General features: G+C 44.4%; 1 long non-coding RNA gene across 1 annotated transcript; it reads left to right on the top strand.

Annotated features, from left to right (window-relative positions):
- Positions 1-1,075: 1,075 nt before the first annotated feature.
- Positions 1,076-23,001, top strand: LOC115498736. Its single transcript, XR_003963933.1, has 4 exons — positions 1,076-1,085; positions 4,371-4,375; positions 5,945-5,948; positions 22,893-23,001. It is a non-coding gene; the product is annotated as an uncharacterized LOC115498736 (long non-coding RNA).
- Positions 23,002-23,955: the final 954 nt, after the last annotated feature.

The following is a 23,955-nucleotide window of genomic DNA, read 5'->3' as shown; positions in this document are numbered from 1 at the left end:
TCATTTATAATGTGACGTGCTGCACAAACATTTTTCAAAACTACTTCATTGAAAATGTTTCTTTAGTTTTACTTATTTGAAATATCATACAGAACCAAAAAAATGAAACCTTTACATACTTCAGTTTGACTTAAAGCTATGTTTAGGAGAATGCTGCAAATACAACTCTAGAATTATGCTGAATTTTCACATTATTATTGAAAAGAAAAGCAACTAAGCTTTTGCTAGCTTCACTCTTACCTTTCTGTTTTTCATGTAACTCTTCCCCTGCCCCACTACGTATTCCCCCCGAGTTCCATTTTTTCCCTCCTTTTAGCTACTGTTCATTGCTTGCGTGCTGTGCGCTTGTCATTGGGTTGAGCTCCGTGTAGACATCAGTCTTTAATGATCACGAGAGCTAGAGATGGGTAGGATTAGCCTAGCCGACACACGGGGAAAGTCAAAGTTAAAGAGGTTAAGAGATTTGCCCGAGTCATAAAAGTATGCTCTCCCTGAGAATATTCTCCCAGTGTCATTAGCTAACGTGAATGCCAGTGTGAGGCCAGAGAGCTCCCAGGTCTGTATCTTTGGTCCCCAGTTCTCTCTGAGAGCCGGCACCACACAGCAAGCCACGTGATCAGCACTGCTCCCTCCACGTCCCACAGACAGCACTGCCAAAATGACACAACTGATACGCACCGTGGTCTTTCCTCCTGAACCTGCTGCTCACAGCCACACGTCCTCGTGCTGTGGGGCATCACTAGACACTCCGGGAGTCCCCCTGACCTCCGAGCTCTCTTCCTGCTCACACGTGCCCGCGGTCACTGCTGCACCTTGAAGATTCACAGCAGACAAGACTCTGTGCACAGAGGCCCTGCCACTCACCTCGTATTCCGGTGGGAAGATGGACGAACCCAGTGCAGTTGAAACCAAAGTCGTTACGATGAGAGTAAATGGTGTAAAATGACAGGGCAGGCCACAGACTGAGGTCAGGTCAGGGCGCGGTAGGGAGAGGAGGTGTCCGAGGGGGCAGGAAAGGGAAGGTGGGTAAAGCCAGAGTAGATGGAACAGCATGAGCAGGAGGGAAGGGCAGAGAGGCTGACAGAGTCCCCGCCTGCAGGGAAGAAGCAGTGGACAGATTTTAAAATTGTGTCCACTCTCCCTCCCAAGTGTCTTCCAAAGCTACTGTCTCCTCTCCGTCTGGAGTGTGGGCACAGCTTGCTGACTTGCTTCTTCCCTTCCATTCTCTCCTCCAGTCACCCTCAACACTGCTGAAGGAGTCCTTTTCCTAAAACCACACAGCTGATCAAGTCCCTGCTCAAAGCCTTTGGAGGCTCCCCATGGCTGCCAGCTCAGCTCAGCTCCTCCCGCCAGGCCGCTGCTCCAGACAAAGGGTCACACCAGCCCATTCCTCAGTGGGGTGCCCCTCCTTGCCCTTAGGGTTTTCCTCAGGGTCGCCCCCAGAGTCCCACTGTCTTCCCACTCATCTACCTACCTACCGGGTGCACTTCTCTCTAATTACTTGTGATCTCCACAGGCAGCATTTCAGAAAAGAATACGCCTACAAATCTAGTCTGTCAAGAAACCTCCAAGCCAAGAAGCCAGGGATCCTCCTCCGAGCTGTCGAGCTGCCGAGCTGTCGTGGGGGGCTGAAGGACCACTGTGGGGGGCACAATAAAGACAAGCGTCACCGGGTCTCTGGTCTACCCCCCCACCCCCACCCAGCCAGGCTCCTGCCTTTGCAGTGAGCGCCCCCTGCTGGATGGTGAACCCACGGAGGGGGGGGGAGCTGGCAGCCAGTTCCAGGAAACAAGAGGTAAGTCCTTCCCCATCACAAAAAAAAACTGATTATAACGCAGGCGTTTTTAAATGAACGAAGATTTAACCTGCTTTCAATTCCTGCCTAGAAGAGCGTGCGTTGTAAACAAACTTCCACTCTAGGAATGGCAGGGCAGACAGGTTACCCTTTCCCAGGACAATTCTGGGTAGACACCCTGTGCTTCTTGCGAGCTCAGCCAGTCTGGGCCGTGTTCGGCTTTATTCAGAAAGGGAGAAAGAGCGGGCACGCACCGGGGTGCAGGAGAGGGGACCCGAATGCAGCCCACTGTGTTTCAAGAACTCATCTGGCTCTCAGATGAGCCCTGAGAGGGCTGAAAGAAATGAGCATGGGTCTGGGTGGGGGGACTCAGACACACAACCTGCCCCAGACAGAGCGGCTGGGCTGCCAGAAGATGAAAGGGAGGAGAGGAGTGTCGCCGTCCCTCCACGGTGCTCCCTGGCTGGCCACCTGGCTCTGCACAGTCCCCCATGGTGTCCCGGAGCTCGCCAGCACTCTCCTTTTCTCCTTCTCCCGCCCCTGGGGCAATAGGAGAAGGGCTGGCCTCACCATCTCCCGGCTGGTGGAGAACAGGCTCTCGCCACTGCCTGAGGCTTCTGTTGAGGCTGTGTTCTCATATGCTTATGCATGGCCTAGAACCCGAGGCCAGGACTCCCCACAGGTTCACGTCAGTCCCCGCTTGAGGCTGGGAGTCAGGAGGTGTGAGAACACGTCTGTGTGCCCCCCGTCACAGGATGGATGTCCCTAACTGGGCTGGAAGGGGCAGATCTTGTCGCTGAGGATAAAGGCAATTTCAAAGGAAAAACAACATAGAAGTGACACCGGTCCTCATACAAAAGGGACACTGAATAAAGGCTTCTTTGGGACACGCGTGCTCACACACACACACAGACGTAACTCACGTGCCTACAGGGTTTTGCACAAATGCTTAAAGCCCCCACCCCACAGTGACCCGTTTCCTCAGGGAGAGAGTGCACTCCAGGACCCTTCCCAACTCCTGTGACACTGTGCAGTGTCAGCCCCGTGGCACTGGCGTTCGTGGCCTGTCTCTGCAACCTGCTGGGTGAGCCATAAGGGGATGGAAGGTAGATTCCAGTCCCGCAGGCAACTCTCCTGAAGCGCCTTCTGCACAGGAGCTGCCCTTCCTGTGTTCTCACCAGGTAACCCATCTCTGTAGACCCTTGCTGGCCGAGCCCCCACATCAGCACGTCTCCCTCAGAGACAGCGCAGCTGAGACACGAGGAGGGGAGAGCACTGGCCAGCTACTGTGGCATGGGCTCTACCCCGGTGTCCAAGGACCCCGCTGCTCTGCTGCATCCTGCGGTGTCCCCGAAGAGCTCTCCCGGCCGCTGATGTCTAGAGGCTGCTTTGTTACTGGAAGACCTCAGCTCAGGTTGAGTCCACAGAGGAGGGGGTTTGGGATCAGAGGGGCAGGATGCCCACGCCGCCCGCCCCGTCTGTGGCCAGCATGCTCTGTATTTCGGCACAGCAGCATAAGGGGACCTAAGGCAGACTTCAGCTGCTTAGTGTAGGGGGCTTAGCGAAGGGGGTAGAGGGAGAGGAATGTTCTGGAAGGCAGAAGCTGGTCCTTGCCGTCAGATAACCTGAGTGTTACGCAGTGTCGTGGCCAGTCACGTGACCTTCAGTAGTCTCATTTTTAAAAGTGGGAAGAGAAGTACCTGCTTTCCGGGGGGGTGCTGTGAGGATAAACTGAATGATCTGAAAGTGTCTACACAGTGCCTGACGCGCGATCCACAGTGTCTTCTGTTCTGTTCTGCTAGGCTTTACGATTGGGTCGATAATAAAGAGAATTCTAAAGTCGCTCAGTCATTCCAAAAAGCAATTTGTAAAAATCTTCCAAAAGAACAAAGGAGTTTTAACTCCCATACAATTTAAAGCAGATTGGCGGGGGAAAAAAAAAAGGGAAGGCACATTTTTCAAAAGCATCAAATATGCCAGCAATGGGAGAAAACACTGAATCATGTCTGGACCGTAGACTCTAATACAGTTCTTAATTGTTCTAATAACTCACTTTTACAGAGAGATCAAGTTATCGTTGAAGGAAATGATATCCTGTTAATATCTTATTAATAACAATCCCATTCTTCAGAAATTGACATATGAGAACCAACAGAATTCAGCTGCTTCAAAAAGATACAACTGGAACTGTATCATTTGGTGGGAAGTGTTCTGGTCACAAAATGTCCATAATTACTGTCATTCTCTTCATTATTTGAGCCTGAAATTACAGAGCTGACATCCCTTTAGTGACAAAAGCACTTTGAACAGCCAAAACATCTTAGATATGGCTTGTAAGTCTCTTTTGATTGGAACCCTGTTGAATGCAGCTGCAGTATTTCTGAGTTAAGCTATGTTCATATGTTCTCATTCTGGCTGGAACATTTCAGTCTCTGTTGTTTTGATTGCAATATTGTCCGGCAGGCTGGGTTATGATTAATTCACGTTATTAAGATGACTAACACCCTTTCAGATGGCAGTTGAAAATCCACAGCAAGAACAGCCTTGAAAGTGAGTCGACCAGATTTAAGGGGAGGGGAGGTTTTTCCTTCCATAGTTCAACAGTAGTTAAGCAGGATGGACTTAACCACCTGTAAGCCAGTGTGGTTTCTCAAGGACCCTGTGAGTGGCCAGAAAGACGAGTCCTGATTGCTGTGTTCCCAGGGGGAGAATGATGAATGCCCAGACACAATCAGTCACTGCTGCGATAAGCATACTGGAGTCCCAGGTGGGAGTCAGAGGTGAGACTTTTGTAGAAATACATCGGAGATGCCTGTGTAGCCCATCTCTTCTAAAATACCATCTGCATTCTGTGCTAGGGGGTGGCTCTAGGAGATACCCAGCATCGTGCCAGAGTGGGCACTTGACCCAGGGGAGACCAACAGGATTTTACTTCTCCCTGAAGAGTTTGAATTGAAAGTTAAAAACAATCCACCCGCACTGGATCGTGCCAGGCATTGACCACGTAAGCTCACACACAGTTGTGGACATGCCTCACACTCAAAAGCCACTTGTTTATTGATGTCAGGAGGGGGCAAGAGTTAAAGCCCATAGGGAGACCAGTCCAAAGCAGGTGCACACGAGAAATGAACTTCTGGGGGAACGAGTGCACAGGACATTTTCCAACACCCCCAAGGCTCCCACAACTGGGAGCTACAAGACTCTGCTCTACCATTACGAGAGACCCTCACCTACCCCAAAACCAGGACGATGACTGGGAAACCCCAAGTACCAAACCCAAAGGCCACCACTGCCCATCCCACAACCAGCACAGGGAATGCTGAGGAACGCAGGGGACAGGGGGAGGAAGACTCTCTAGCATGACCCTGAAATGACCCTCACGAGCCCTTCTGGCAGCTTAGGGTATAACTGAACTGAGACCTGAATTGAAAATAATTTTTTAAAATTGGACGTTCTTTCGCTGTCTTAAAATATAATTCTTCCTTCGAATTGCTTATTCTACCTAATGCAAAAATACAAAACTGGAATCAGAAACACGTGGGCTCAACTCCTGGCCTTATTACTTCCTGCCCATGTATGATGGGAAATTATTTAATCTCCCTGAATGTCTATTTCCTTCTTTGAAAAATAGAGATGATTTGGGTGCCTGGATGGCTCAGTCAGTTAAGTGTCTGACTTTGGCTCAGGTCACGATCTCACAGTCTATGGGTTCGAGCCCTACATCAGGCTCTGTGCCTGGAGCCTGCCTTGGATTCTATGTCTCCCTCTTTCTCTGCCTCTCCCTCACTCATGCTGTCTCTGTCTCTCTCTGTCTCCCTCTCTCTCTCTCTCTCTTTCAAAAATAAATAAACATTAAAATATATATATATTTAAAAAATAGAGATGACAGTAATATCCATCAACTATTTCCATGGTACCTCCTTTATAAAGCCTTCTCTAATTGCCCAAGATGGAATTAGTTTGAATGGAACTTGGATTATATCTCTATAATAACAATGGACATTGTGATAGCTAATTTTATGTGTCAACTGGACTGAGCCAGGAGGTGAAAAGACACGTGGTTAAACATAATTCTGATTATGTCTGTATAGGTGAGATGAGATGAATATTTAAATCAATACAGTGAGTAAAGCAGATTGCCCTTCCCAGGTGGGTGGGCCTCGTCCAATCAGTTGAAGGTCTGAAAAGAACAAAAAGACGGATTCTCCTTGGAGTAAAAGGAAACTCCTCCTGCCTGAATGCCTTCAAACTGGGACACTGGTTTTTTCCTGCCTTCCGACTCAAACTGAAGCATCAGCTATCCCTGCGTCTCAAGCCTGTCGGACTCAGACCAGAAGTACATCATCAGCTCTCCTGGGTCTCCAGCTTGCTGACTGCAGATCTTGGGATATCTCAGCCTCCATAATCATGTAAGTCAATTCCTTACAATAAATCTCTTTCTATATATATGCACATCTTATTGGTTCTGTCTCTCTGGAGAGCCCTAGCTAACACAGACATATTGCATTACAATTCTCTGAGTGTATTGGTTTTCTTCACCACAACATAAGACCTAAAGTTGCAAGAACTACCTCAAATGCATCTTTGTAAGCACAACACAGTACAACATCAGGCAGAGAGTAAGTGCTCAATAAACGTTGAGTGAATGAATGTCTGCCTTTCAGATTGGCTTTTGTGGGTATTGGGAGGCATAAAAATAAAATGTGTGAGTACTTGAAAATCATGCAACTCTATACAGAAATTAAATATTTCTCCATATTCATGCCCAAACCCAATCTTACTGGAGAAAATCAAATCAAACCGGGACTTAAGTGTTTCTAACCTGTTTTCCATTAACATTAACCTATTTTTGATTAACTCTAAATGTAAGCAAGGGTTCCTGACCCTGAGGGTAAATAATGTAGATTCTAGTAGGGGTGAGGCAAACTTTAAACACGTAAATGCATAAACAGGCAAGGTGATCACCAGTAGTGATGGGAACTGGGAAGAAAACCAAGCAGGGTCATCTTGGAGCAGGGACTATATTAAATAGCACCACCTTCCCCACTAGATCTCCCCACTTGTGTGTCTTTCCAGTATATTCTTAGCTCATTTTCAGTCTCTCCCATCTCAGGAAGGAGCTTTAAACAAACTCTGAATTCACTCAAATTTATTTTCTTAAAACAGAATTTTGATCACATCCTCCTGCTTAACAAGCGCTGTTGTTTTCCCATTTCTTACAAAGCAATGTCTAAATGACTTACCAGTGTCCAAGGTCTCTGAAGTTTGTTCTCAGCTCACGCACACCCTCCCATCCTCTTAATCCATGGATCTGCCTGCCCACTGTCCATTTCCGGAGCACCCCTGCCTTCATTCACCCCATCCCCCAGAAAAGTCCCCTCTTAACTCACACTGACCTTCCTGTGGGCACAGAGTCATCCATCACACGGATAATGGGTTGTGACACCTGTTCTCTGCTTAATAAATATTAGTTCCTTAGGGCACCTGGGTAGCTCAGTCGATTAAGTATTTGACTCTTGATTTGGGCTCAGGTCACAATCTCATGGTTCATGGGTGCGAGCCCAGCATCAGGTTCTGCACTGACAGCACACAGCCTGCTTGGGATTCTCTCTCTCCCTCTCTCTGCCCCTCCCTCCAACCCAAAATACATAAACTTAAAATAAATTCATTCATTCATTCATTCATTCATTCATTCATTTTAGTTCCTTCCTTCCCAGCTAGAGGAAAATGCTCCCCCAAGTTTTATAGCTCCTGGTCCAAAACTCCCATAGGACACTCATCTGGCACTACGTGGTATTTTTTTACGAACATGTCACATCTTCCATCTGGATTATTATTTCCTCAGGAGAACACATTGTTTCATTCAACTACATTTTTCCTATAGTCCAGTAGAAAACAGCATTAGATAAATGTTTGCCAAGAGGGAGAATTTGGTGAGTAAACAAATGGCCCAGCAAGTAAAGAAGGAAGAAGCTCAAATTCTTCATATTTTCTCCTTCAAAGAGAAATGTCATACTCAGAGTAAGTCTCCTATAGATACGTTCATCTTTCTTTATGGACTTAAGCACTCACCACAGAAGTTCGGAAAGTGAGAATAATTTCTTTTTGCCAAGAGTGACTATTTTGGTGACAATTCAGAAAATTATGTGCTGGGTGTAAGTACGAGCCATTTCCAACAATTAAAAAATAAGTAATGTTTAAGTTTTCTTTTACAGAAAATTCTAAGTTTTTGAGTCTGGTGATTCTACTACACAATTATCATGATGACACTTTGTGGCAATAAGACACCCACGGCCCTTACAGCAGCGTCAGGTTTGACCAGCCTGTTGGAACACGTAGCCCAGTGGACTGTCAACATGGTTGGGAGGCTGTCATAGGCCATCCAGCCCCACGGGAGCAACCAGATGGCTGTGGCCACACGAGGAACCCTCCGCAAGACCAGACTGCTGAGCCCTCTGACTGTTGTCCCCCAGAATCACAAGCAAGCAAAGCAGCTGTTGTAAGGCACAAACTTTGGGGCATCTTGTTATGTAGCATGAGATAACTGATGTGCTGTCTATCGCTAGGGGAATAAGTAAGAAATATGTGGGAAAATACATACTGTGGATCATGACACTCTAGTTAAAAGCAACAAGCTAAGGGCTCGGGGCGCCTGGGTGGCGCAGTCGGTTAAGCGTCCGACTTCAGCCAGGTCACGATCTCGCGGTCCGTGAGTTCGAGCCCCGCATCGGGCTCTGGGCTGATGGCTCGGAGCCTGGAGCCTGTTTCCGATTCTGTGTCTCCTTCTCTCTCTGCCCCTCCCCCGTTCATGCTCTGTCTCTCTCTGTCCCAAAAATAAATAAAAAACGTTGAAAAAAAATTAAAAAAAAAAAAAAGCAACAAGCTAAGTATATTCAGCAGTATGAATGGATGGCAAAAAAAAAAAAAGTGGAGAGGAAAAGAAGAAAAAGAGTGAGATTTACAGATCAACATCATGTAGGGAAATTAAAAATCCTAGGGGCACCTGGGTGGCTGTCGGTTGAGCGTCCGACTTTGACTCAGGTCATGATCTCGTGGCTCGTGAGTCTGAGCCCTGCGTCAGGATCTGTGCTGACAGCTCAGAGCCTGGAGCCTCTTCAGATTCTGTGTCTCCCTCTCTGCCCCTACCCCACTCGCTCTCTCTCTCAAAAATAAATAAACATTTTTAAATTAAAAAAAATAATAAAAACCAGTGGCACCTGGGTGACTCAGTCGGTTAACTGACTCTTGATTTTGGCTCAGGTCATGGTCTCATGGTTCGAGGGATCCAGCCCCACATGGGGCTCTGTGCTGACAGTGCAGAGCCTACTTGGGATTCTCTCTCCCTCTCTCTCTCTGCCCCTCCCCCTCATGCTCTCTCTCAAAAAAATAAATAAATAAACATTTAAAACATTGTAATTCTCAAAGTAAAAGCAAAAAATTAACTTCCTGCTTTATGTATGTTATGTACCCTCTTCAGGGACGCCCTCCCTGTCACCATGTCACTTCCCTGCTCCAAGGTCTCACAGGCAGCCCCTGAGGCCGGACTCCTTAGAAGGACACACCCAGCCCTCCACCACTGGGCCCAGGGCAGACAGCCGGCTGCCAGCCATGTGGCTAAGAAGGCTGAACCATTCGCCTTCTCTCTGCACAGGTAAGAAGCCTTCACATGATCACTTGCCATGGAGCACTTCCATGCATCACTCTTGAATCCTTCAAACAATATCCCCACTTGACCCACTAGAGAGATGAGTCTCAGAGCTTAAGTAACTTGGTCCAGGTCACACATTTAGGAAATGGTGGAGGAGAAAGTGAAGCCACTGGCCCCTTTCAGAAGCTGTGGCTTTAAGTTCCTCTGGGCCATTGTGCTCTACGGTTCCTCTCATGGCTGTCCTTCCCCACCCTCCCCCCCCCCCCCCCCCCCCCCACAGACCCTCAGCCCGGTGACATTCTGACAGGCTTGCTCCTGACTGCAGCCCCTGACCTCCCTTTCCTTAGAGCATTTACTTTAGAGGATGTGTCATTGTAAATCCTTCACCCACCCCTCTGAGATGTCAATCTTCTCCCAGCTGCTTGCCAGCTGTACGGTTCTAGGAAGTCCTTCTTGAGACCTGGGAGCCAGCCTTGGTATGTGACCACCGAGGAGACGGGCCCTGTCTCCAGTGTCTGGGGGGAAGCCAGGCACCTCCCTTCCATCTGGTTCGCCTTTATATTTCTCCTCCCCTGTTTCCAGCCCACTGCATTCAGCACAGCGCCCTCCGGCCTCAGAAAGCGTTGGCTGAAATGACCCAATAAATGAAGAAAACACATCTTTAAATGACAACATTTTAAATCAGAAAGAACGCAAAGGAAGAGAAAAGTGTGTATTTTATGTATATTTCACCAGCAGCTTCCAAACTCTGGGATAAGGTTTCCGTCAGCTTCTCAAGCCTATGTTACCCTATGTTACCCAAACGTCCCCAGTTCTGCTCACCGTCTGCACTAGCCCATGTTGTTGCTAAGTCCTGATGCACAGACACAACTCATTGTGATGAGCTGCCCGGCGAAACACACAGAATAACTGTATTAGTTGGACATTTATTATGGACCAGCTTCCTCCCATCCCATTTAATACGGCAATCCTGTGAAGAATCCACTGTTGTTATAAGATGACATCTTACAAGTGACAAAAGTGAGACTCATTTAAATCATATACACCAGGTTCCTCAGTTAAGGTGCGGAAGAGCAGTGATGCCGAAATCAATGCTTTGGCCCTTCTACCAGCCTGCCTCCGAGCCGAAGGTCACGTACAGGGAAAACCACACTTGAAAGACTACTGGTGATTTCTCCCAAACGTGATGAATACTCTCCAACTTTAAAAAGGATCTCATCTCTATCACAATTTCTTCTCCAGTCTTTCCTACTTAGATCATTACATCAAGACCTCAAAATGAACAGTTATCTCAAAAAATAATAAAAAAAATGTTTTCTAAAAACTCAGGGAGAAAATGTTTGGTGAGAAAACTGAACAACCCTTTGGATTTTATCGTGCTGTCTTTTCTCTCTCTCTTTTTTAAGTTTATTTATTTTGAGACAGAGAGAGAGCATGAGCAGTGGAGGAACAGAGAGAGGGGGAGGCAGAGAATCCCAAGCAGGCTCTGCACTGTTTGCATGGAGCCCGATGCAGGGCTTGGACTCATGAACCATGAGATCATGATCTGAGCTGAAATCAAGAGTTGGACGCTTAACCAACTGAGTCACCCAGGCACCCCTGTCTTTTCCCTTATTTCTCTATCTCCTTCTGTTCTCCAAAGGTGTCTGTGTGTTTTCTTTTTTTTAAAAAAAAATTTTTTTTTTCAACGTTTATTTATTTTTGGGACAGAGAGAGACAGAGCATGAACGGGGAGGGGCAGAGAGAGAGGGAGACACAGAATCGGAAGCAGGCTCCAGGCTCTGAGCCGTCAGCCCAGAGCCCGACGCAGGGCTTGAACTCACGGACCGCGAGATCGTGACCTGGCTGAAGTCGGATGCTTAACCGACTGCGCCACCCAGGCGCCCCTTTTTTTATTTTTTAAAAAAAAATTTTTTTTTTCAACGTTTATTTATTTTTGGGACAGAGAGAGACAGAGCATGAACGGGGGAGGGGCAGAGAGAGAGGGAGACACAGAATCGGAAGCAGGCTCCAGGCTCCGAGCCATCAGCCCAGAGCCTGACGCGGGGCTCGAACTCACGGACCGCGAGATCGTGACCTGGCTGAAGTCGGACGCTTAACCGACTGCGCCACCTAGGCGCCCCTGTCTGTGTGTTTTCTATTACACGCACACATACGTACATACACGTGTACACACACCTTCGCATACACACAAGCGCATGCACACAGACCTATCCTTCCTACTTGTCTTCCTTTTTTCTCTTTTCCTTCATCAGCCCAGTAGACGTCTCCATATTTTCACTTCCTTGTCTCCTAAGAAGAAAAAAGAAGCTCACTGCATCAAACAATGACAGACCGCTCCAAACACCCCCATACAAACAGCAGTCATAAAATATATTTTAAGAAATGTAGTCTCATGAAAATATGCCTCCTAAAATTCTCAGGGTGCTAATTACAGAGCTCGGCTGAACCAGACAGTTGCGTGATTCAGTCACATCGATGCAGCGTTGTCCTCAGTGTCCCTGGAACCTGGGGGCACAAAGGGATCACCATTTCCTCCTGCACCTGAGGGCCCAGGCAGGCTGGCTCCTCACATCCACATCACACAACACAGCACCTAGAAGTCCCGCACAAATAACAAAAACACAACGCCATCAGCCTCTGTTTTAATATAACCGACAAAGCCAAAGTCAAAGTGCAAAGGTGCCCCCCTCCACTCTCCCACCACAGAAACACATGCAACTCATCTGAACAGGAAGCCCAAACACTGGGTAGTCAGCAGGTCACACACACAAGTCTTTGTTTCCCACTTTAGCTCACTTTTAGGCCTCACATCCATTCAGATTTCCTACGCTCCCTGGGGAAGAGGAGAGGAATGAACAGAGAGCAGGCACCTCCCAGAGGCAACCTCCCACGTGATGGCAGTGACAGTGACCCACTACTGAGCAGCAGGCGGTATGTCCATTTGGTAGATGACACACAGGGAATGGGAGAAGCGAAGGATGTGGCTCAGATCACATCCTGGTAACTGACAAGGTTATGATGTGAATCTGAATTTGTTGAACTCCAAAACGCTTGCACTTTCCACTTCAGCCTCCTAATTTTATGGGTTTATAAAGCGCAGCTTCTCTAAGAAATTCAGGTTTTTAGAGTGACTTATTTCAGGGCGCCTGGGGGGCTCAGTTGGTTGAGTGTCCAACTGTTGCTCTCAGCTCAGGTCATCTCACAGTTCATGAGTTCAAGCCGCACATTAGGCTCCATGCTAACAGCTTCGGATTCTTTCTCCCTCTCTCTCTGCCTTTCCCCCCTCTTCTCAAAGTAAATAATGAAACAAAAAAAATTATAATAAAGTGACTTATTTCAATATACCCAACAGACGTAGCTAAAATGTGAAGGCCAGAAGGTTGGGTAAAGACGCTTTCCTCTGATGTCTACAGCTCCTCATTTTGGACCCTAAGTTAGAATCTTTCCCTTAGCAGATCCTACTCTGCCCCAGCTTCCAGTTGACCTCTGTCCATGCCTGGCCCCAGTGGAAGCCCCTTCTTATCCTCATGCCCGCCATCTTGTAGGTCTTGGCAACCAAAAGCAAATGATGGCGATTCTCCCTTTCGTACGGCTCCTAATAAAATATGTGATCAAAATTAGAAGGCCAAAACCTTTTATTTATAAAATTTTTTCTATCTTTAAAGCACCTGCCTATTAGAGACATCATTGTAGGGTTCTCTCCAGGCTCTTTAGGGCCTTCTGATTGACACTGAGCAAAACATGGTCAGAACCAAAAGGACAAGTCAAAGAATAAAATGGGGACGTAGGATAATAAGGCTATAAATGCAAAGCGTCAGACCGTCCTTCACTATCCATGACATCTATTTGCTTTTCAAATATTAAGTAGCAATTATCTCCTTGACCTACATAAAGTACAAGAGTGTGAAAGAACTTGCCAAGCTTGGTAAAACGGGCCGCATATGTTCAGAACTAAAAGCCACTAACATGTCCCTGCACCAAGTCAGACTATGATGGCAGACAAATGATGGATTTTCATTCATTTTTTCATTAAGTAAATTACATTTTTATTGGGTATTGACTGTGTGCCAGGCACTGTGGTTGATCAGCGTTCTGGGAGGAAAAGAAGCCCAAACATCCTGTGTGCCAACACTCATCAGCATCACCCTCCATCCAAGAGGACCGAACCGCCCAGCTGTACCCAGAAACAGATGCAGTGGACACCTCCTCTCTGAGTGGCTGAACACCCCGGTGCAGGAAATCAGCCTGTGCTGTAACTGCAGCTCTCTCCATGCACAGGTGACTAAGAGAGGATCTTCGGAAGCTTTCAAAAGCTATAGCAGATGTTTAGTATTTTCACCCTAAATTTCCATCTTTTCTGCTGCAAGATAGCACAGTCTCTTTTTCAGGCTTCTTCTGAGAGTCCAAAGTTGATGCTAATGCCCTTGAAGTACATTTCTAACAAGAGAGCAGCAGGAGGTAAGCCACGGTGTAGCGTTCACAACAAGCCCACTTGACTTGCCCATCACCTAAAACGACTTTGCAAATTGGACATAGTCACAATCGGCCCCAAGGTGAATCAAGGGCCATCGTTGTCTAATGAGATTTTGTAGTTCCTCCTAGTCCAATCTGGGAGAGCGAACAGCAGAGCTCTGATTACGAGAACTAAGGACTCAGCTGTGCATCACCAGTTCCTTGCTCCTAGCAGAGTACTCCTCATTTTGCATCAGTTCTATAAAGCTACACAGAGCAGTTCTGTTCAATCAAGGGAGTCAGGGGACTGAATAAGTGACCTTCTAGTGTTAGCCTAATGTGTGGTAATCTAACGTACGAAGAAAAGACATCAGAAGCATGTGATGGAAGGGTTACAATCATGTTGTGCTCTTGTGCGCCTGATAAATTTGTATCTTAAAACTAAATCAGAGATACTTCCTCAGTCAGTTTTTGCCTTGTTTTACCACGCTTGGCTTTTCTTGCGTCTCACAGATAATGTGCTTTTTACAACTAAGTGTCTGTGGCAGTCCCACGTCAGCTAAACTCTATTGGTGCCATCCTTTCCAACAGCATTTGCTCCCTTGGTGTCTCTGTGTCACAGTTTAGTCATTCTCAACAATATTTTCAATCCGTTTTGTTATTGTTATATTTGTTATGGTGACCTGTGATCAGCGACCGCTGCTGTTGCTATTGTAAGTGGCTTGGGGGCACCGTGAACCACACCCACATAATGAGAACTTAATAAGTATGCGTGTGGTGTTCTGACTGTCCCACCAACTGGTCTTTCCCCTGTCTCTCTCCCTCTGTTCAGGACCTCCCTGTTCCCTGAGACGCCACAGTACGGAAATCTAGGACAACGAATAACCTACAATGGCTTCTAAGTGTTCATGTGAAAGGGTCAAGCATCTCTCACTTTAATGCTTATTTATTTTTTGAGAGAGACAGAGCCAGAATGCGAGTGGTTTAGGGGCAGAGAGAGAAGGGAGACACAGAATCTGAAGAGGCTCCAGGCTCTGAGCTGCCAGCACAGAGGCCCGACGCGGGGGATCGAATCACGAGCTGTGAGATCATGACCCGAGCCATGACCCATGTACGCTCCACCGACTGAGCCACCCAGGCCGCCCCAAGCATCTCTCACTTTAAATCCAAAGCGAGAAATGACTAAGCTCAGTGAGGAAGGCTGAGACAGGCTGAGACAGCTGAAAGGTAGGCCTCTTGTGCCAAAAGCAGGAGTTGTGAATTTGCAAAGGAAAAGTTCTGAAGGAACTCATAAAGGGTTCCTCCGGCGAACACTCTGACGATAAGAAAGCAAAAAGCCCTTACTGTGACATGGAGAAAGTTTTGTGGTCGGGATAGAAGACGAAAGCAGCCACGGCCAGTCCCGTAAGTCGAAGCCTAATCCGGAGAGAAGCTTTGGCTCCTCACTTCTGTGAGGCTGAGAGAGGTAGGAAAACTGCAGGAGCAACATCTGGAAGCTAGCAGAGGTTGGTTCCTGAGGGCCTAAGAAGCCGTCTCCATAACATTAAAAAGGACAAGGTGAAGCAGCAAGTGTTGATATATAGAAGCTTCAGCAAGTTATCCAGAAGATCTGGCTAAGATCACGGATGACGGGTGGCTTTGACTAACAACAGATGTTCAGTGCAGATGAAACAGCCTTCTATTGGAAGAAGACGCCGTCCAGGACTCTCCCAGCTAGAGAGGAGAGGGCACTGCTTGGCTTCAAACTTCAAAGGACAGGCTGACTCTCTTGTCAGGGATCAATGCAGCTATGACTTTAAAGTCAATGCTCATTTACCATTCCAAAATTCCTAGGGCCCCCAAGAATTACACCAGATCTACTCTGCCTGTGCTCTATAAATAAAACAACAAAGTCTGGATGATGGCACATCTGTTTACAACATGATTTTCTGAATATTTTAAGGCCACTGTTGAGACCTACTGCTCAGAAGAAAAGATTCCTTTCAAAATTTTACTGCTCATTGACCATGTGCCTGGTTACCTAAGAGCTCTGATGGAGATGCACAACGAGATTAATGTCTTCATGCTCACTAACACAACATCCATTCAGTAGCCCATTGATCAAGGAGTAATTTCAACTTTCAAGTCTTTTTATTTAAGGAATACATTTCAGGGAGAGTAGTTACGATGGTAGAGTAGTAAGGGGACCCTGGGCTTGTCTCAGCCCTCGAACACAGCTAGACCAACATCAAACCACTTTGAACACCTAGGAAATCGATCCAGGGATGAACAGAACAATGGCATCATTTCAGGGAGAGAATATGGCAGTATGCAATGCAGAGAGGTGAGTAAGGGGAAAGGAGAGTTGTGCGGTGCCACAGAGGGGAAGTAAGCATTTTTGCGGAGAGGGGAGAGAGGGGGGTAGATTCAGCAGCATGCTCGGATGGCACAAGAAAAGCACTCCTCCTCAAAGTAGCTAGAGAGAAAGAGAGTGTGAAAACACATACAGGGGACTGAACAAGAAAACTGTTCTTCCAAAACCACTGACGGTGGAAAAAGGAGAGGGTTTCAATACTGCCTATTTTTTATAAAGAGCAGATCACAGAGACTGAAGTCTCACAGGTCAGTGCCTGGCAGTGCTCTGGCGTGGAAGCAGGATGGAGCCCCATGAGGGGACCTTACGGTCTGAGGATCCCCTGGTCACATGAAGAGAAACAGTTCCCCTGTTCGGAGTGCATTTGGTAGAGGCAATATGCCTCCCCAAGGGCAAAGGACCCAGCAGGTGCCATACGGCTGCTCCACTCACTGGTACAGGAATAAAGATGCCAGCTGAGGACAGCAAACCCTGGCGCCAGCTCTGTGTGGTGATTTACCATAAACTCTGAGCTGCTGCCACTGCATCGTCATGCAAACATTTTCTGGACAAACTACTGGTCACAGTGCAGTGAGACCCTCCCCCAGAAGATCACTGCAGGTCTGAGCCCCAGGAGTCTCTGAAGTGTGGGGTTTTGAAACACAGCTACGCCTGAGATAAAACTCTGGAGGGGGGCAGCCCCCTGGCAGGCACACAGCTCAGACACTGACCAGGGAAAGGCGGGGAGCTGATGGAAGCCAGGGACACAGAAGGGGTAAATGATCACATGTGTGTGAGGGTGCAAACTTCCTGCTCTGACGACTAGGGAGTGAGGAGAAGCCATTTTTGCCACTAGCCCACCCACACTAAATGACACCAATGAGCTAAGCAGTGCCACCAAGTGGAGAAGAGAGCCATTACACCAAGCCCAGGCTATCTTTCCCTTCCAGGCACATCTCCACTAGGGCAAGTCCACCTGAGAATCAGAGCAGCAGGCTCCACCCCCAGAAGACCAGCACAGATGCTTTCCACATACTTAGCCTATGGATCATAGAGCACTGCAAAGCTTCGGCTTTAGGCGGAAACAGGATCTAGCTTCATTTGGATGTTTTTGGTTTGTTTGTTCATTTTTTTATACTTCTACTTTTGTTGTTGTTGTTGTTGTTGTTTTCCCTTGGATACAGGAAGTACAAATTTTTAATTTCATTTCATTTTTAAAATTTTTATTTTTTTTCTCTTTTTCTCTTTTTCCTTTTTCTATCAAGATTCTCTTAACAAGCAGAGAAAAACACACCAAGGATCTAGCTTCCTATATTTGATTTTTTTTTAATTTTTAAAATTTTTATTGTATTCTGTTACTTTTTTCTTCCTCCAAAATGACAAGATGAAGCAATTCACCCCAAAAGAAAAAAAACAGGAAGAAATGACGACCAAGGATTTAATCAATACAGATATAAGTAAGATGTCTGAAGTAGAATTTAAAACAATTATAAGGATTTTAGCTGGGCTTGAAAAAAGCATAGAAGACATTAGAGAATCCTTCACTACAGAGATAAAAGAGCTAAAATCTAGTCAGGCCAAAATTAAAAATGCTATAACCGAGATGCAAACCTGAATAGATGCCATAACAGTGAGGATGGACAAAGCAGAGGAACAGATTAGTGACACAGAAGATATAATTATGGAAAATAGTGAGTCTGAAAAAGAGGGAAACAAAAGTAATGGGTAACAAGGTAGACTTAGGGAATCCAGCAACTTATTAAGATGGAATAACATTCATATCATAGGAGTCCCATAAGATAAAGAGAGAGGAAAAAGGGCAGAAGGTTTATCTGAACAAATTATAGCTGAAAACTTCCTTAATCTGGGGAAGGACACAGGCATCAAAATCCAAAAAGCACAGAGAATTCCCAGTGAGGTCAATAAAAGCCAGCTACCACCAAGGCAAATTCACAAAATACACAGACAAAGGAAAGAATTCTGAAAGCAGCAAGGTGAAAAAAAGTCCTTAACCTCCAAGGAAGACAGATCAGGTTCCCAGCAGATATGTCCCACAGAAACTTGGCAGTCCAGAAGAGAGTGGCAGGATATATTCAAAGTGCTGAGTGGGAAGAATATGAAGCCAAGAATATTTTATCCAGCAAGGCAGGAATTCTGAATAGAAAGATAAAGAGTTTCCCAGACAAATAAAACCTAAAAGAGTTTGTGACCACTAAACCAGCCCTGCAAGAAATATTAAGGGGGACTCTTTGAGGATTGGGGGGGGGGGGCGCGGACCAAAAGCAACAAAGACTAGAAAGGAAAAGAGAACATCACCAGAAACACCAACTCTACAGGTAACACAATGGCACTAAACTTGTATCTTTCAATAATCACCCTGAATGTAAAAGACAAAATGCTTCAATCAAAGAAAGAGAGTATCAAAATGGAATAAAAAACCAAGACCCATCTATCTACTGCTACAGAGACCTAAAAGACATCGGAAGATTGAAAGTGAGGAGAAGGAAACCATCTATCAGGCTTTTGGACTCCAAAAGAAGGCTGGAGTAGCCATATTTATAGCAGAAAAACTAGATTTTAAACCAAAGATTGTAAAAGGGAGAGATGATGAGGGTATTATATCAGATTAAGGGGTCTATCCACCAAGAAGATCTAACAATTATAAGTATTTATGCCCCTAACTTTGAAGCACCCAAACATATAAATCAATTGTAACAAAACAAACATAAAGAAACTCATTGATAGGGGTGCCTGTGTGGCTCAGTTGGTTAAGCGTCCAACTTCAGCTCAGGTCATGATCTCACAGTTTGTGGGTTCGAGCCCCACATCAGGCTCTGTGCTGACAGATCAGAGCCTGGAGCCTGCTTCGGATTCTGTGTCTCCTTCTATCTCTGTCCCTCCCCCACTTGTGCTCTGTCTCTCTGTCTCTCAAAAATAAATAGATGTAAAAAATTTTTTTAAATAAAATAAAAAATAAAATAAATAAATAAATAAATAAAAGAAACTCATTGATAATAATATAATAATAGTATGGGACTTTAATGTCCCACTTACAGCAATGGACAGATCATCTAAGCAGAAAATCAACAAGGAAACAATGGCTTTGAAGGACACACTGGACCAGATGGACTTAACAAATATATACATAGCATTCTATCCTAAAGCAACAGAATACACATTCTTTTTGAGTGCACATGGGAAATTCTCCAGAACAGATCATGTATTGAATCATAAATCATCCCTCAACAAGTAAAAAAAGGATCAAGATCATACCATGCATATTTTCAGACCACAATGCTATGAAACTTGAAGTCAACCACAAGAAAAAATTTGGAAAGACCACAAATACTTGGAGGTTAAAGAACATCCTACTAGAGAATGAATGTATTAACCAGGAAACTAAAGAGGAAATTAAAAAATACATGGAAGCAAATGAACATGAAAACATGACAGTCCAAAACCCTTGGGATGCAGAAAAAAGCAGTCCTAAAAGGAAAGTATATTGCCATACAGGCTTATCTCAAGAAGCAAAAAAGGTCTCAACTACACAACCTGACCTTACACCTAAAGGAGCTAGAAAAAGAACAGCAAATAAAGCCTAAAGCCAGCAGAAGAGGGGAAATAATAAAGATTATGACAGAAATAAATGCTATAGAAACAAACAAACAACAAGGAAAAAATAGTAGAATAGATCAAAGCTCTTCCTTTGAAAGAATTAATAAAATTGATAAAGAAAAGATAAAGGACTCAAATGAGAATATTATTAAAAATTATACGCCAACAAACAGGGCAAGCTCAAAGAAATGGATGAATTACTAGAAACATACAAATTACCAAAACTGAAACAGGAAGAAATATAAGATTTGAACAGATCCATAACCAGCAAAGAAATTGAAATGGTAATCAAAAATCTCCCAACAAACGAAGTACAGGGCCAGATGGCTTCCCAGGGGAATTCTACCAGACATTTAAAGAAGAGTTAATACCTAGTCTTCTCAAACTGTTCCAAAAAATAGAAACAGAAGGAAAATTTCTAAACTCATTCTACGAGGCCTACATTACTTCATATAAAGGAGAATTAAAGGCCAATATCCCTGATGAACATGGATGCAAAAATTCTCAATAAGATACTAGCAAATAGAATTCAATAGTATATTAAAAGAATTATTCACCCAAGTGGGATTTATCCTTGGGCTGTAGGGCTGGTTCAATATTTGCAAATCAATCATCATAATACACTACATTAATAAAAGAAATGATAAGAACCATATGATCCTCTCAACAGGTACAGAAAAAGCATTTGACAAAATATAGCATCCGTTCTTGATAAAAACCCTCAACAAAGTAGGGATAGATGGAACATACTTCAACATCATGAAGGCCATATACGAAAGACCCACAGCTAGTATCATCCACAATCAAGAAACACTGAGAGCTTTTCCTTACAAAACAAGACAAGGATGTCCACTCTCACCATTACTATTTAACATAGTACTGGAAGTCTTAGCCTCAGCAATCACACAACAAAAAGAAATAAAATGCATCAGAATCAGCAAGGAAGAAGTCAAACTTTCATTATTTGCAGACATGATATTCTATGTAGAAAACCTGAAAGACTCCACCAAAAAAACTGCTAGAACTAATACCTGAATTCAGTAAAGTTGCAGGATATAAAGCCAATGTACAGAAATTGGTTGCATTTCTATACACTAATAATGAGACAGCAAAAAGAGAAGTCAAGGAATTGATCTCATTTGCAATTGTACCAAAAACAACAAAATACTGAGGAATAAACCTAACCAAAGAGGTAAATTATCTGTATTCTGAAAACTATAGAACACTTGTGAAAGAAATTAAAGAGGACACAAAAAAAATGGAAAAACATTCCATTCTCATGGATTGGAAGAACATTGTTAAAATGTCTATACTACATAAGGCAATCTACATATTTAATTCAATTCCCATCAAAATGCCAGCAGCATCTTTCCCAGAGCTAGAACAAACAATCCTAAAATCTGTATGGGACCACAAAAGACCCCCAAAAGGCAAAGCAAACCTGAAAAAGAGAAACAAAACTGGAGGCATCACGATTCCAGATTTCAAGCTATATTATAAACCTGTAGTCATCAAGACAGTATGGTGCTGGCACAAAAACACATAGATCAATGGAAAAGAATAGAAAACCCAGAAATGGACCCACAACTATATGGTCAACTAATCTTTTACAAAGCAGGAAAGAATATCCAACAGAAAAAAAGGCAGTCTCTTCAACAAATGGTGTTGGGAAAACTGGACAGCAACGTGCAGAAGAATGAAACTAGACCACTTTCTTACACCATATACAAAAGTAAATTCAAAGTGGATGAAAGACCTAACTGTGAGAGGAAACCATCAAAATCCTAGAGGAGACCACAAGCAGCAACCTCTTACTAGACACATTGCCAGAGGCAAGGGAGACTAAAGCAAACATAAACTATTGGGACTTCATCAAAATAAAAATCTTCTGCACAGCAAAGGAAACAGTCAACAAAACAAAAAGGCAGCCTATGAATGGGAGAAGATATTTTCAAATTACATATCTGATAAAGGGGTTGTATCCAAAATCTATAAAGAACTTATCAAAGTCAACAACCAAAAAAATAAATAAATAACCCAGTTAAGAATGGGCAGGTGAGGGGCACCTGGGTACCTCAGTCAGTTAAACATCTGATTCCTGATTTTGGCTCAGGTCATGATCTCATGGTTTATGAGTTCAAGCCATGCATTGGGCTCTGCACTAACAGCATGGAGCCTCTTTGGGATTCTCTCTCTCACTCTCTCTGCCACTCCCCCACTAACATACTTCCCCTCTCTCTCTTTCTCTCTCTCTCAAAATAATGTTTAAAACATTTTTAAATATCTTTTAAAAAAATGAAATGGGCAGACCACACGAATAGACACTTTTCCAAAGAAGACATACAGATAACTAATAGACACATCAAAAGATGCTAAACATCACTCATCATCAGAGAAATACAAATCTGAGCCATGATGAGATACTACCTCATGTCTGCCAGAATGGCTAAAATTAACAAAACAAAAAACAACAGTATTGGCAAGGATTCAGAGAAAGGAGAGCCCTCTTGCATTGCTGGTGGGAATGCAAACTTGTGCAGACACTCTGGAGAATAGTATGGAGGTTCCTCAAAAAGTTAAAAGTAGAACTACCCTACAATCCAGCAATTGCACGACTAGAGATTTATCCAGGATTCAAAAATACAGATTCCCAGGGGTACATCCATCCTGATGTTTATAGCAGCATTATCAACAATACCCAAGCTATGGAGAGAGCCCAAATGTCCACTGAATGATGAATAGATAAGAAGTGGGGTGTGTGTGTGTGTGTGTGTGTGTGTGTGTGTGTGTGTGTGATGGATTATTACTCAGCCATCAAAAAGAATAAAATCTTGCCATTTACAACAACATGGATGAAACTACAGGGTATTATGCTAAGCAAAATAAGTCAGTCAGAGAAAGACAAACACTACATGACATCATTCATATGTGGAATTTAAGAAACAAAGCACATGAACATATGGGAGGAGGGAGGAAAAAAGAGAGAGAGAAACAAACCGTGAGAGACTCTTAAAGATAGAGAACAAACTGAGGGTTAATGGAGAAAGCTGGGTGGGATATGGGCTAGACGGGTGATGGGTGCTAAGGAGGGCACTTGTTATGATGAGCACTGGGTGTTGCATGTAAGTGATGAATCACTGAATTTTGCTCCTGAAACCAATATTGTACTGTATGTTAACTAACTAGAGTTGAAATAAAAATTTGAAAAATCAAACATTTCATAAGGTATAACTGCCAGAGGTATAGTGATTCCTCAGGGCAAAGTAAATTGAGAAATTACTGGAAAGGATTCACCAGTCTAGATGCCAATAAGAACATCTGTGATTCATCAAAACCTCAACATCAACAGGAGTTTGAAAGGAGTTGATTCCAGCCCTCATGGATGACCTTGAGGGGTTTAAGACTTGAGTGAAGAAAGTAACTGCAGATGTGGTGGAAACAGCAAGAGAACGAGAATCAGGAGAGAAGCCTGAAGATGAGACTGAATTGCTATGAGCTCATGATAAAACCTGAATGGGTGAGGAGTTGCTTCATGTGGATGAGCAAAGAAAGTGATTTCTTGAGAAGGAATCTACTCCTGGTGAATATGTTGTGAAGATTGTATAAATGACAACAAAGGATTTAGAATATTCCCCATAAACATAGTTGATAAAGCAGCAGCAGGGTTTGAGAGCATTGACTCCAATTCTGAAAGTTCTGTGGATAAAATGCAATCAAACAGCATCACATGCTATAGAGATACTGTTCATGAAAGGAAGAGATTATCAACACAGCAAACTTAATTGTTATCTTATTTAAAGAAACTGCCACTGTCACCCAATTTTCGTTAACCACCACCCTGATCAGTCAGCAGCCATCAACATTGAGGCAAGACCCTCCAACAGAAAAACATTACAACTCACTGAAAGCTCAGATGATGGTTAGCATTTTTTAGCAATAAAGTATTTTGAAATTAAGGTATGTATGTTGTGTTTTTAGACATAAAGCTATTGCACACTTATTACAAATGACTCTAGTGTAAACATAACTTTCCTATGCACCAGAAAGCCAAAAAATTCATTTGACTTATTTTATCATGATGCTTGACTTATCGAGGTGGTCTGGAACTGA

This window comes from Lynx canadensis, chromosome D3 (assembly GCF_007474595.2).
Source record: "Lynx canadensis isolate LIC74 chromosome D3, mLynCan4.pri.v2, whole genome shotgun sequence".
NCBI lineage: Eukaryota > Metazoa > Chordata > Mammalia > Carnivora > Felidae > Lynx > Lynx canadensis.
This window is presented reverse-complemented; position numbering and strand designations above follow the sequence as displayed.